Below are 14,845 nucleotides of genomic sequence, written 5' to 3' on the forward strand. Positions count from 1 at the left end.
GGAGTGTTTTACTGTCCTTTCATGGAAGGTAAGGAGGGGACACAGTTTCACTGGACATACCTTCTTTAGTGTGGTTAGGGGAAGAAGATTGGTCTGGGGGAGAAGGAGAAAGCTGGAATTCATTGTGAGTAGTTACCTGAAGTTTTTTCAAAGCAGTTGGTAACATGAAAATGTATGAGAGTTCAGAGAAGGAAGAAGAGTTGAGTGGTAAGAGAGGTAATGATGATGAGTTAACCAGATTGCAGACAACCTCCATAAGTATAAGATGTAGAATCTGAATATGGAATAATTTTCATTTTTAAAGAGTCTTGCCACAGGTCTATGTAATAGAAGTTTTTCTGGGGGCTCTGTGCCTTCTTTAAGAGAGAGAGAATTTTATTGAGAATTTCAGGCCTGAGCCAGCAGTTCCTCAAAGGCTTGAGAAATTCCTTGATTCTTACTAGAATCATTATCTTCCAAATGTATTGAGGACCTGATACAATCTTCTTTTTTATTTTAAAATCACCAATTATGCTAGTGCTAGAAACTTGTGAAGCAGAGTTTACTTTTCCATGCCAAAAACTCTTTTTTTCATTTTTTTTCATTATCGATCAATCAATAAACATTTATTAAGTACCTACTACGATTAATTCATTTGCTTAAGATTATGGCTGAGTTATATTTATTGTTGGGGAGAGAGGCTTGAAATAAAGCCCAATTTTTTTCTTGGATAGCCTACATTCCTTTTGGACCATTGAATCACACCCTCTCTCTGGCCTGATTTGGTCACTATAGAGAGGTACCTTCAAGAGTTGAACAGTGTGTTTATGGCTATTTTGAAGATTACTGATATCTCTCAGATAAGTAGTAGATTTTTTACTATTTTCACTCTTCACTTATCTAATATATTGGCCTGGAGGCCAATTGTTATAGTAACGAGATATTGTTAATGACCTCTTATGCCATATGGATAGTTTGAAAAGAAAATTTGAAAATGAAATCTGGAAGACATGATTCTCCATTTTACCATCTTTTTTCCCTCCTGACTACTTGCTGATATAGAAGTGGACAACAAGCCTCCTAACCATATCCTTATTATTTTTCCCAGTACAGATGCAGCCGCTTTCTATTCCCTGCCCCAATGAACATCTGCACTAGGCCCCAGCCTTGGAGTGATTTACCTGAAGAGTAACGCCATTTATCTGAAAACTACTGTGAGTACCTTCTGCCTTATATGAAAGGTGTGTGTGTGTGTGTGTGTGTGTGTGTTTTTAAAAGGAAAGAAATAGCCACTGCAATTGTAAACACAGATACAATTTCAGATTGCTATTTCCCTGGGGTATAATTTTTGTTTAAAGGCATCTGAACTTGGGCCCCCAGTCTCTCAGTTTTGTTGCTATTGTTGTTGCTAGGCCCTGTGAGGTGCATCTCATGTGGTTGCACATCCTCCTACTCTGATGTCTAGGCTTTATACGGCAATGTGGTACTGTTGAGGTTGGAACTCTGGACACCTCACAGGTCTGGGGGCTCTTCTCAGGTCTCAAAGCATCTTGTCATTTCACACCATCCTAGTCAAATATGAGTGCCCTGCTTTGTGTTTTAACATGATTATCTGAGTGGGATCTTCATTCCCTTTGCTAAACCTATGCAACTCTTCTGTTTGGAGACTCTTTGGGGTTCTTTACTGCTCAAGCCAGATCTCTCTGCATTCAAGTCCAGGGTTCAGTCAAACAGTGAGCATTTATTAAGCACCTACTGCGTGCTAGGCACTGTGCTAAGTGCTGGCGATATAAAGAAAAAAAATCAAATAATCTCTGCCTTCAGCGTAGAGAAGACCACATGCATGTATATGAATATAATATGTACATATGTGCATGTAATAAATACAAGGTGGTTTTAACTCCATGGTATTTGGGAGGGAAGGCACTACTAGTAGTTGAGGGACTCAGGAAAGGCTTTATGTAGAAGCTTGTGCTTGAGCAGCATCTTAAAGGAAATGAGAAGTACCATGAGGTAGAGGTAAGGAGGGCGTGCTTACCATGCATGGAATGGGTAATGGCCAGTGGAAAGACACAAAGATGAGAGAAGTGTCATCTGCAAGAAAGAGAGAAGGCCAGTTTGATCGTGGAAAGGAAAATCATATATGATGAGTCTGTAAAGATAGGTTGGCACCGGGATTTATATTTGATCATAGACACAATAGGGAGCCACTGGAGTTTATTGAGTAGGAGAGTAACATGGTCAATCTATGCTTAAGGAAAATCACTTTGGCAGCTGAGTGTACGATGGATTGGAGAGAAATAAGCTACCCTTGCCAGATAAATAGCTATACTCATACATATATACATATACGTTTTGTAATACCTCAGTTTCATTATTTTAGATCTCTCCCGTCTCTCTGATGCTTACACAGGAGGGATGATGAAATTAGAGTGGATATGAATGCTATACCTACAGGAAAAAATGCCTCTGAAAGATTGATATAAAGTATTCATTAAATATTGCTAAAAATAGCAGATGAATATCTGATTTTTTTCTAGAAAAGCCAGAAGCTTGAATTATTTAAAAGCTATGCATGCAGACCAACATAATTAGCAATTTCAGAAAAACTCAGTTGTTGTCATTTTTAAAATTTTACTACATGGTATGAGGCAGGTAGCATTCTACATAATTTTCTCTTCCTGTAATTGAAGACTCTTTGGAATACAAACTCAGGGGGGATAAGCAAGTTATTTTGTATCTTTAACACTTCATATCACCTGAGAAATAATCTTTGCTAACTGAGGAATGCATGGATCTCTGATAATCAATTTAGGCAAATCATGACCTCCTAAAGGAGAGAAGGAATTCCCAAATTCTCTTGCTAGAATTCCTCAAAGTGCTGATGAGTTTAGAGAATTGACAAATAAGAAGATGGCAGAAGATCAGAGATGGGGTTTCTGCATGCCATTCCCAGGTAGCTTTTTAGTAAAACACTTTATTTCATTCTTAAGGGTAAAAAGGACTAAGAGTACTTGATTACTTGCCCAGAAAAGAGATGCTTTTTTTCTGGATTTCCTTTGTGGCATGACTAAGCCTCTTCAAGTAGCAGGTGCATTAGGACACAGGCTGGTTTGGGGGCCACACGAGAGGTATAGGGAGAGACAGGGGCACTTCATGAGTTCCAACTCCGTCTGCTGATTAGAAACCCTGTCTGTACTATCAATCGCTTAATCCACATTTATTAAGAGCCTACTATGTGTCAGGCACTGTGCTAAGCCTTGGGGATACAAAAAGAGGCAAAAGACAGTCCCTATCCCCAAGGAGCTTTCAATTTAATGGGGAAGGCAACCTGCAAACAAATATACACAAACCAAGCTACGTACAAGATAAATAGGAAATAATTAACAGGGAGAAGGCAATCGAGTTAACTCAGAAGATAGAATTGTGGCATAGTGTCTTTATTCCCTCTGCCCAGAGGGATGCAGCGGTAGAACCTAACTATATTTAAGTAAATAGCTCTTGCATGTTGACATACATACAGTGTGTTGAGTGTTCTATGGTTTTACTACTCCTGGACAGCAAAGTAGATGTATGGAGATAAAGAGCTCTGATTCTGTTCTGTTTTATCGTGATCTTCCAGAAAGATAGGATAAAATTAACTTATCTTTCAAAATTTTTTTCTTAATTTTTTTAAAGGACTGAGAGCATAAAACTCATATGTAGTCCAATACAACAAACATTTATTAAGCACCAGCTATATATAGAACACTGTATGGGATTCCAGGGAAGATGACAAATAAGATATGGTTTCTACCCTCAGTAAGCTTACAGTGAAATAAGAAACCAATCCATGTAACTCTAATATAATGAATGTATTAATGCATAGTATTAGAGTTAATAGTACTAAATGCTATGTGAGATCTATGGGTCAGGTCATTTTCAGTGGGCAAAAAAAAATGTCAAATGGATGTAAGAGCATTATATTTCATCTTTAAAGACAAATACTAAGAAAACAAAACTGAGAGTTGATTTTGGTGGTCAGCCCTTTGCATTTGGGCTTGATAGGGTTTCTGTATTACAAACAGGCTATTTATAAAGTTCCTGACCCTCAAATTTGGGAGCTGCCTTTGCTATATCAGTAGGCATGGCTAATACAGAAAGCAGAAGTATTGAGAGTTATAAAAAAGATGGTAAAGAGTTGAAGACAAAAATGCTTATCCCAGAATAGTTTCTATTGCTACTATAATAGTAACCCTTTTGTATCTTCTTCAGGTTAAAATGCTGAGTGCGGTTCACCAATTATATTTTGGAATGATGCAAGACTGTAAATACCACAAAGGGAGAGACCATGTCTTTTGTAACTTTTATATCTCCCCCAGCACCTAGCAGAGTGTTTTGTATATTGGAGACAATTAACAAATGTTTGTTGAATTAAAAATTAAATTGAAATCTTAAGTGTCGAGGATAGGGATTCCCAAGCTTGGTTTTGTATATCTCACGTACTACCAACCCCAGGATGTCTCCAATTATCTTAAGGGTGGTCCAGAAATTCTCAAAAATAAATGAACTTGAAAAAGAGATCAATATGGACAGTCTAGGGGTGGGGGGGGGGGGGAGAAGGGGAGATTGCCATCCTCAAAACCTTGGATATGAATTTGTCTAATTGGATCTAATTTGTTGGTGACCCAATAATTACTCTTTGGTGGCTGATCAGAAGAATTAGACTGAATATTCCACATCTAATTAGTCTGATAAGTTGAGTATGGGTTAATGTGTATGAGAAAGAGTTGGAACCCACAGGAGAGAGCACATGGGAAAAAGAACACTTCTCTTCGCAGACCCTAGAGAGTGAAAAGAGCTCACAGAGATAAAATATTTATTTCCCATATGTTGGCAAAAATGCATTGCCGTCATTGTATATGCACAGTATATGCAAAAGCCTGTGAAATGTATACGTAAAATGTTACAAATGTGACTGATTTCCGTGTACTTTACGTTCTAAATAGCCAGTATCTCTTCAGAAGTCTTAGGGCATAATTTCTAACGTGCATACAACAGGGACTGATTTAGAAAAAGTCACTAGCATGCAGTGCCTTAAACCACTACCAAGTCTGAGCAAGAAACTTAACAGTTCCTGTCAGGAGAGAGTTAAAATCCATTTGGGGCCTGCAAGCTTACTCAGCTGCCAGTCACCTAAAAACAAATCCTTGAAGTAGCCTCTTTTTCAGAACAGAAATGTATGCAGTGGGAAGACGAAAAATGTTTTGTTCTGTTTGGGCATTGGGGGACATTTGGTCCAGACTGACCGTTGAAAGGCAGGTGCCTGAAGCCATATATTTTTTTAAAAAAAATATTTTAAAATGTAGTGCTTAGCCAATGTGGTTGGAGGAAATGCACAATGATTGGCCTGTAGTCTGTGGATGTGTGCAGGGTACACCCAGTTTTGCTTTGCATATATTTACGAAACATCTGCCCTCTTCTTGTTCTTAAACCACTCCCTCCGCCCTTTCTCCCTTTTCCCTTAGTTGGTTTTTGTTGTTGTTGGCTTGTTTAACTTTTTCATTTGGGTTTTCCCTTTCCAGTTGAACAGCAACTTCGTCAGGGTGTGTAATTTTTACACACTTATGGTGAAAGAGAAAGGAAAAAGCGGGGGGTGGGGGGGACAAAGAAAACCAAGGAAAGGAGAGAAAGAGGAAAGAGATGAGAGGAAGAAAGAAAATGATGAGAGGGAGGAAGGAAGGAAGGAAGGAAGAAAAGAAGGAAGGAAGGAGGGAAGGAGAGAGAGATAGCGAGAGAGAGAGAGAGAGAGAGAGAGAGAGAGAGAGAGAGAGAGAGAAGGTGGGGAGGGAGAGCAGGGAGCTTGGCAAACTAACTAACCTTTGGCATGGTGACCAGGAGGAATATTCTACTGGAGATTTTGTCTCTCTGAAATGCTTCTTGTAGTCAGCTTGTATGCTGCTGCCCTCTAAAGGCTCCAAAGAAGAATTAGCAGCTGCAACAGTTTGATGAGACTTTGGCTGTCATGCCCTCCAATTTGCCAGATTTTTACAATTTTAAAAATATATATAAGTAAGGTTGACATTTTTGCTTTATAAGTAAGTTGGGCATCATGTCATTTGACAGATTTCATAGAGTCTAATTGACCCACCTGTGCCTTTCTGACCTTTGAATTGTGCTGTTTCAGATATGTCTTTGATACTCTCATGTGTCTCAAATATAGAATATTGAGGTCAAAAGAAAAAAATTGGAAGAGGTCAGATGGGAACTGTTCTCAGGGAAAGTCTTTTTGCAGTAGAGTAAGGAAACTAGTACCATTGTGGAAGGGTAGGTGTGAAACAAGGTGAAAAGAAATGGTAACTAAAAGAAACAGATAATAAAGTGTTTATATTTTGTCTTCCAGAGATAATCCCAATATTCCTGTGCTACGAATATTCCCCAAAGTAGACCAAGGCTTTTCAGTGACAACATAAGGAAGTCTGTGGTGCAAGATATCTGGCAGGAAGCATTATCAATGCAGGGGAGGCGGGGGGAGGAAAGTAAAGGCATTTATATGGAGGGAAAAAATAATTTTTACTTTACAAAGCAGGTGAAGTTTTATCTTGCTTATCAGGCCTTTGTTTCAGGAAAGGTTTTATTCTCTCTCCACAAATCACATAAACTTAAGAGTCTCAAAGCCTGAGTTTGAATCCTAGCTCTGCCATTTACTACTTTAATGACATTAGACAAGTCACTTAGCCTCTTTCAGCCTCCATTTCCCCAAATGGTAAATGAAAGGGTTGGATTAGGTGGACTCTAAGGTCCCTTTCAGATCTAGAACTAGGATCTGAAATCAGGATGGATTTGGTCTGTGTACAGTGGAAATGAACATATTTATCTTTCTAATAAAATAGTTTGCTTAGGCTTCAGATACTAAATATAAGTAAAAAATATAATGTGTATGTTGCTTATCGTATTGTAGTTAGCTCTGGTACCTCCCTGACAAAATGCCCTTTCCTGCTTCAAACAGAGCAACCAGTCGGAGTAGGGAAACTGCTTTTGAATAGGAATGAGACTTAATTAGAATTCAGTCTATGACTTCTTTTACAATTGATTCTCGTTACAGCCTCTCTCTTAAAGTCTGTGTTTTCAAATCATATAATAGAACAACTTGTTTTACCTGTACTGGTTTCCTCTACATCGAAAAGCCTATCTGCCCACCTCCTTTTTATTCTGGTATTTACCATTCCATCTCTGCCAGCTTCTCTCTGAACATGCTCAATTTTGCCACCTGTTGAACCAGAAACATATCATTCCAGGTCTTGATTTCTCTACATTATAAATGCTTTAGAATATGAATTTTAAATTCCCATCACAGTAATTATCATTACAAATAATTTCCTTATAACAACTTATTCCCATACTCATAGAAACAACATGTTTGGTTGATCTGGTTACAACAAATTTGAAACTATAAATACTCCTTCTACTCACCATCCATGGAAGACTGTAACAAAGGACTTTTTGTGTGTTGTTTCGATTATAAGTTGGGAAGGAGAGAGCTGAGCTGAGCTGAGCTGACCTATAGCTGAGCTCTTTCAGTTCCTTTCTCCTAACGTCGAATAACAATTATCTTATAACTTCCCTCACACTTTCCAAATATATTCCAGTCATCTAAATAAACAAAACCCACCTAAACTCCCCAATCACTCATGAAAATAGAACATTACCCAAAAAAATTCTTTAAGGGGGATGGGAGTTAAGGTGTTCCTTCACCTACTTCATTTACCTACTTTTTCACCAGTTCACCACAGAGTGGCTGCTAAATACTCTGCTTCATTTGAGGCCTGAAGACTGGGGATTTGCTTTCAAGTCATGTATTTAATTTTAAAAATCAATACCACAAATAATTTGAGTATCCATAGGCTATGTTTCACAAGGGGAGTTTGCATGTTTTTAATCACACTGACTATTGCTGGGTAGATGGCTATAACTGTAAAAAACCTTCACTGGTGTTTTTCCAGACCATGTTAGAACTATTATGAAAAAGGATGTGTTCTTGGATAATGTCAGCCATACGTAGCTCAAGTTGTCTAAAGTACTGGGACAGGGTCTTTTTTATGCAGTCAGCAGAGACCAAATGTGGAGCTGCTTGCTTGGCCCATATGCTTTAATGTGTTCCCAGTTAGGCCATTACTGGAGGGGAAAAAACAAGGATCAGCTTGTTTCAAAACAAGGGACATACAGGACCTCCTGTCTCTTTCCCCCCACCCCCCCATCCCCTTCAGAAAAAAAAAATCAAGTTATCTTTAACAGATTCTAAAAATGCCTTTTCCCAAATATGCAGTCAGTTCCTTCAAAGGGCCCTTTGTTTATTTTCAGGAAGAAACCCAAGACAGCTGAAAACCAGAAGGCATCTGAGGAGAATGAGATTACTCAGCCGAGTGGATGCAGCGCCAAGCCAGGCCTTCCCTGCCTGAACTTTGAAGCTGTTCCGTCTCCAGACTCAGCCCTCATCCACTCAACACATTCACTGACAAACTCACACGCTCACACCGGGTCATCTGATTGTGAGTACACCAATTCAGTGACAGTATCTTATGTGGTACTTAGATCAGTGTATTTCTTCTGACTTACTGGACTGCAGCAGACTATTTCCATTTGTGACTAAGGTTTTCCCTCCCACCATTTTGACTTGAAGTCTCCACTGACATTTAAAGTATCACCCTATATATATCTATATCTATATCTATATCTATATATATAGATTATATACATATAGGGTGATTACATCATTGATCATAGAGGGTTGTTTAAGTGAAAAAACTACAGTTACTTTCAGCCTGTCAACTTGGAAAATAAGTTGTGCTTTTACTTTTTAGTTATTCATTTCTAGTGTCCCTGTACACTAGAAAACCCTATTTCCCTCATTGACAAATCGAACAATGCTTTGCAAACCTCAGAAGTCTAGTAAGACCCAAGGATACTTCCATTTTGGAAGTGTATGAAACATCTCAGATGCACATTGGTTATTGGAATCCCATATTGTTTGTCTAAATTTTTCCCTTTAAAGTTTTTAATTGATTTTGAAGTGGTTAAAAGATAGCATAAATTTAACAGAAGAAAAGGAAATGGTTTCCAAGAATTCAGAAACCACCCAGACTGCACTTAAGCCAATAAGATTTCAGGTTAAAAATATTTTTTAATTAAAAAAAATGCCTGAGGGCTAAATTTGGAAGTGGGCAGCCTAATGAGCTCTTCCCTATTGAAATCACTTCATTGCTGTTTATTTTTGCTGTCTTCCCACTGATCTGGGAGCCACTTCTCCAAATTCTATTTTAAGAAAGTTGATAAATCATGTTTAGGAGATTTTTTTTCTTTTATTTTCTGGAGCCTTACCCAGTGCCTGAAAGGAGAAACAAATATGTAAGACAATGGAAAGGAGGCAGTGTAGAATGTCTTTAGGGTTTGGTCCCAAAGAAAATTCTTTTCAGTTTCAAGATAGAGCTCTTGGATCTGTGTGTTTAAAGAGTATTAATAACAAGGAAAGAAGTGGCAGATACACCTCCCAGTCAATAAAATAAGAAAGCCTTATTTTCAAACAAGGATGGCGTTAATCTCATTCACAAAGATCAAAGTGTTAGTGAGAAAATGAGATTCCAAAATCTCTCATCGGTTCCATAACAGTACAGATGTAAAACTATGCAAGAGACCTCCACAAAGAAGCCAAAAGTTAGATGAATTTAACATCTTCCTTACCTATTCATCCAGCCCCTCTGGGTAGAGGGTAAAACTAACAGGCAAAGATTTGGTGAAAGAAGCTTGTAATCATCTTGCCTTGGCTGAGGACACTTACCAACTTTTTTTTAACTTTATTTTTTTTTTTCAGCTAATCCACCTTATTTCTCTCCCTCCCATTAAAAAAGAAAGATAAACAACCCCCTTGTAACAAATATGCATAATCAAGAAAGTCAGATTATCTCACTAGCCAGGTCCAAAAATACATGTCTCAATACGCACCCTGAGTTTGTCACCTCTCTATCAGAAGTGCTCTCACGAAGTGATACTGGAAAATAGTGCGAAAAGGAGAGGGAACCTGATATTCAAATCTGTACCTTCTTTGAAGTCTGGGGTCAGCTGGCTTCTCTGTAGAGATACCTATGGGAAGAGGGGAAGGGAAAGGGATAAGCATTTATTAAGTACTTGCTATGAGCTAAGCTCTGTTAAGTGCTTTATAAATTTTATTTCTTTTGCTCCTCATCAGTAACTCTAGGTTATTGTTGTTCAGTCATTTCAGTCGTGTCTGACTCTTTGTGACCCCATTTTGGGTTTTCTTAGCAGGTACTGAAGTGGTTTGGTATTTCCTTCTCCATCTTATTTTACAATGAGGAAACTGATGCAAACAGGGTTAAGTTACTTGCCCAGGTTTATATAGCTAGTGTCTGAGGCCATATTTGAACTCAGGGAGATTAGTCTTCCTGATTCCAGGCCTGGCACTCTATCTGCTATGCCACCTAGCTGCCTCAGTAACTCCCTAGGAAGTAGATGTTATTATGATCCCCCATTTTACAGGAAAGTGAGGCAGGGTCACATAGCTAGTAAGTGTCTGAAGCCAGATTTGAACTCAGGTCTTCCTGACTCCATGTTCAGGTGCTATATCCACTGTGCCATCTAGCTGTCTTTAGGAGTCTAGAGGCATGGATATTGTTTTGTGATCCACCATACTAGAAAGGACAACTCCTTTTGCCTGTTTCCATTCTTGTAGTAATTACAGTAAAGAATAGAAAACAACATGGCATTGTGCCCATGGACATGTGTACATACTCTTCTTATCTCCTAGGAAGGTGGCAGAGCTTTCCCACATTGAACTTCATGACTTGGCTCCGTTCCATAATCTTAAGGGAACAATAACATATAGTAGTTTTAACGCAGACCTGCCTCAAGAAAAATTAATTGTTTTGATAAACAGAAATTCACTTACATTATTTAATATTGTACTTTACCATATAAATCTTTTTTAACTGCCACGCTTGCCATTATCCTAAAATATGCACAAAGAAGCTTCTCTTTATCAGCTGGAATGATGTGAACATGGTGTTCCCGATACAACAGTACCCCACTAATTCGAAAGATGCTAGTGGATTTCTGCCTAATAGGATGTCTGACAACAGCAGAGGGTGAAGAAGAGGGGACAAAGAAGAATCTCCATCTCTTCATAGGGTTTTTTTTTTGTGTTTGTTTATTTTCACGATAGATTCTATTCCTCTGTTCCAACCTGCTATTTTGTTTGGTTTTAGTTTTCTCTAGAAAAATATATTTAGGTCCTAGTTTGTCCTGCTTTGAGACTCAAAATCAAACTGAAAATTGTTTTGGGAAGATTCACAGAAATCTATCCATTTGAAGATTTTCTGAGGCAGGAGGGAAGAGAGGTTTATTTTAAGTAGTTAAAGTTTTTGGATGGACTACTTATATTCAAGAGTTTTATTTTTCTTCTCGAATCTTATTCTTGCCATAGGTCAATTCAAAATCTTAATTTCTTTAAGGTAAAGGCTTCAGTTCCCATTTTTAACTAACAAATTTGGGGCATTTAAAAATAGTGCCCTTGACATGTTAGTCTCCTTAACTTCAGGAACATTCACTAGGGTGCGGTGTTCTGAGCATTCACAGGTTACTGAATCTTTATAGCACCTTTCTATTTGTCATGTGCTTGACAATATTATTCTTAGTCGTTCCTTATAATATCCTTTTCCTGTCAGTCAGTATCATTCTTCCCAATTTACAGATGAAAAAACTGAGAAAATTGACACCCAGCTTGATGGGTGACTTAGGACCAGACTAATGAGTCAATTTATTGGTTTTATCTGGGAGAGTCCAGTTTCTTCTCTCTGTACCATGCTCCAGATTGCACCCCCTGTCTTGCTTTTGATCACCAAGAGGGTTAGGTATGAAAATGTGAGTAGATTACTCCAAACCCTTCACCTCAACTGGAAAGTAACCCAAAGCACAAGACCTATTGATTAAAAGCATATTTTTTTTCTATATAGTGGTCAAAACATTATTATTGCATCAATAAGATGACAAATCTGAGCTCCCAAATTCTCAGCCAGTCATTTAGCCCACTAAACCATTCTAAATTCTGCAGAAATCCCAGTAATATTCAGAAGTAAAAAACAAAAATGAAAAGAAATGTCATTGAGGAGTCCTTTTCTTAAATGATAAAGTTAATTTCTCTTCTGAAATTTTTACCAGTTTTAAACGCACTTACTAATGTATTTGTCCTGCAGTAAGCTCCCTGAACTGCATCTAAACTTGCCTTCTGCTCACACATTTCAAAAACTAAACTGTATAAACAAATTCAAATGATAATAACGCACAGTGCAATGATGTGCTTTTGGAACACACAGGGTAAGAAAACCACAGATGTTTGGGACTGAGCAGTTTTAAACTCGAAATGGAGAACCTGAGCTGGGTTGGTGCTGTCGTTAAATGTTTCAACAGAGCTATTAAACCCAGAACATTATTAAGCAGATGACGCTTGCTGTTTGAGAAGGCCTCCTTGTTTCTTTGTCAAGTTTATACAAACTATAGAAATATGCATCTATGACAGAAATAGCCCCAAATTTTTCTCACAACTTTCAAACAGGAATATGGACAAGAAGAGCAGATTCTTCTTTCCTTTGCTCCTCTGAGATACCCTGGTTGGTAGAGTCCCTCAGACAAATTATATCCTCTGCTGTACTATAACACACTGCTATATCTACACAGTTGAGTTCCTTTCCGGTATTTTACTCTGTCCACATCAGACTTTCTCATTTCTTTGTCCTTGCACATTAGCATTTTTTTGTTTTTTTATTTTTAATTTAACCTTTACACATTAACAAACTGTTGTGTAGGTGGGTTTAACTTTAGCTCTGGAGATACTATGATTTCACTGTAGCTTTATGCTGTAGAGAAGATTATGGTAAGCTCTTGGTTTTCTCTCTTTCCCCATTGGTGTCCACCAGCCAACCTCCCCTCCACCCCCCCACAGTCAGTCCTTCTGCCTCACTAATCCATTCCCTGTGTTTAAAATTTTTAGTACTTTGCTCATTTTGAACTTTTTAAAGCATTTTTTTGGAGAAGAAAACAAAGAAGATTTTTTTTTAATGGCAAACTCCATTAATGCCACATTAAGGCTGACATTTTAATTACACAAAAGTCAGGAAATGCAAAGTTTGGGTTCCCACAGCAACAGTAACTGTCCCCTTGAGTGTCTGCATCACAGCAGAGTCTTTCATTCTAGGATTACACAACACTAGGCATAAGAACATTATTTCTTACAGTGTATATGGAGAAAAACTGTCTCTTTCTCTCTCTCTCTCTCTCTCTCTCTCTCTCTCTCTCTCTCTCTCTCTCTCTCTCTCTCTTTCCCCTTCCCCTCCCCCTCCCTCCTTCTCTGTTTCTCTCTCTCCCATTCCCTCTGGGTCTTTCCCTTTCTCTCTCTGTCTTTGTCTTTGTTTCTCTGTGTCTCCCTATGTGTCTCTCTCTCCTTTCCCCTCTCTGTCTTTCTCTCTGTTTCTATCTCTCTCTCAACTAATTGAGGGTCTGAGCCTTTTGCTTAACCCCCAAAACAACATGGATATATTTACTATCACAAAGTGAAAGACTGCTGCACTGACTGTGTGTGCCCACGGACAGAATTAAAGTTGCTGCGGGAACATTAACTCTGATTTCTGGACTTCCGTGCCAGTCACATTTAAACCATAATGCTTTAATTTTTGGCATGCACTAAATGTGCATTTCATGTACACAGACAGAAAGAAGCATAAAATGTATTTTAAAGAGCAATTAATTACTAACTTTGTGATTAAAAAACATTTGGTGCATGTTCCTTACCATTTAGCATCAGCTGCTGGTCTTAGCCAGGCCTAATAGATGACATACTGTGTCTCATCCTGTATCTCAGATGTACTTACTGTATGTTCCTATTCCTCTAGATAATTAATTCCCTTGGTAAAGCAGTAGGGAAAAACAAAATGGAAGGAATATGCAAGCATGTAAATAGGCTAAAGGATATTTTGAAGGAAATGATTCACTTCTGTAAATAAGCCCCCTTATTCTCTGAATTAAAAAACCAGGCAATCTGATGAGTGGGTGTATATACAGGTTTCTGACCACCCTATAACATATGGTCTAGAGTCATAAGACCTACCCTAAAGAAATTTCCATATGAGTGTTGGGTATGTCCACTGCAGAAGTGATTTGGTTGTATAGTGCATCTTCAAGTTCAGGGAATACTGTGTCTATATTCCAGTACAACTTAAAAAACAAAAAAAGTTGATGAGAATCAGGTAAGTAGAGGACTCCTCCAATAAACTTTAGAAAAAGAATAGACTTTAGAAAACCAGTCTTTTCTCCTGTAGTTTTGCCTCTTGGTGGGATGACTGTAAGTGAATCTCATTCATGTTGGAAAAAAATATGATTTGGAATAACTACATGAAAAAATGTTTACAAGTAAAAGAAATTGGTAAAAGTACACAATAGAATTGCATCGTGACTGAGAATATATATGCCAGAGTATACAGAATGATTTCACTAAAAGAAATAAGCCTTCACTAAAAGGCTTAAGTATGAGCCTTTGGGGGAAAGGGAGAGGGTTAGAAACAAATCAAGAATTTGAAACTCTATTATACCTGTATCTTTAAAATATCCCTTGGCACATTTCACTTTTTGTTAGGTTTTATTACATATGGTATTTAATATTTAAGAAAGAGACTTCACTCTCACAGGGCATACAGATTTTGATTTGCTTTTACTTGGGCTGTCTGCATGTGCAAATATATTTCTATATGAGTGAAAACTGCTCAAGCAAGTTTGAAGGCCTTTTTGGCAGGTTTGATTGTGTGTGTTGAAAAAGTCGAACTATAAG

General features: G+C 38.0%; 1 protein-coding gene across 1 annotated transcript in view; it reads left to right on the plus strand.

Annotated features, from left to right (window-relative positions):
* The first annotated feature begins 1,087 nt into the window (after positions 1-1,087).
* Positions 1,088-14,845, plus strand: part of ZBTB20 (zinc finger and BTB domain containing 20) — a 60,784-nt gene continuing 47,026 nt past the window's right edge. Inside the window, exons 1-2 of the mRNA XM_036744308.1 lie at positions 1,088-1,193; positions 8,320-8,507. The gene's annotated coding sequence lies outside the window, so the exon portion shown is untranslated. The remainder of the gene's footprint in view (positions 1,194-8,319; positions 8,508-14,845) is intronic.

Source organism: Trichosurus vulpecula, chromosome 2 (genome assembly GCF_011100635.1).
Source record: "Trichosurus vulpecula isolate mTriVul1 chromosome 2, mTriVul1.pri, whole genome shotgun sequence".
Taxonomy (NCBI): Eukaryota; Metazoa; Chordata; class Mammalia; order Diprotodontia; family Phalangeridae; genus Trichosurus; species Trichosurus vulpecula.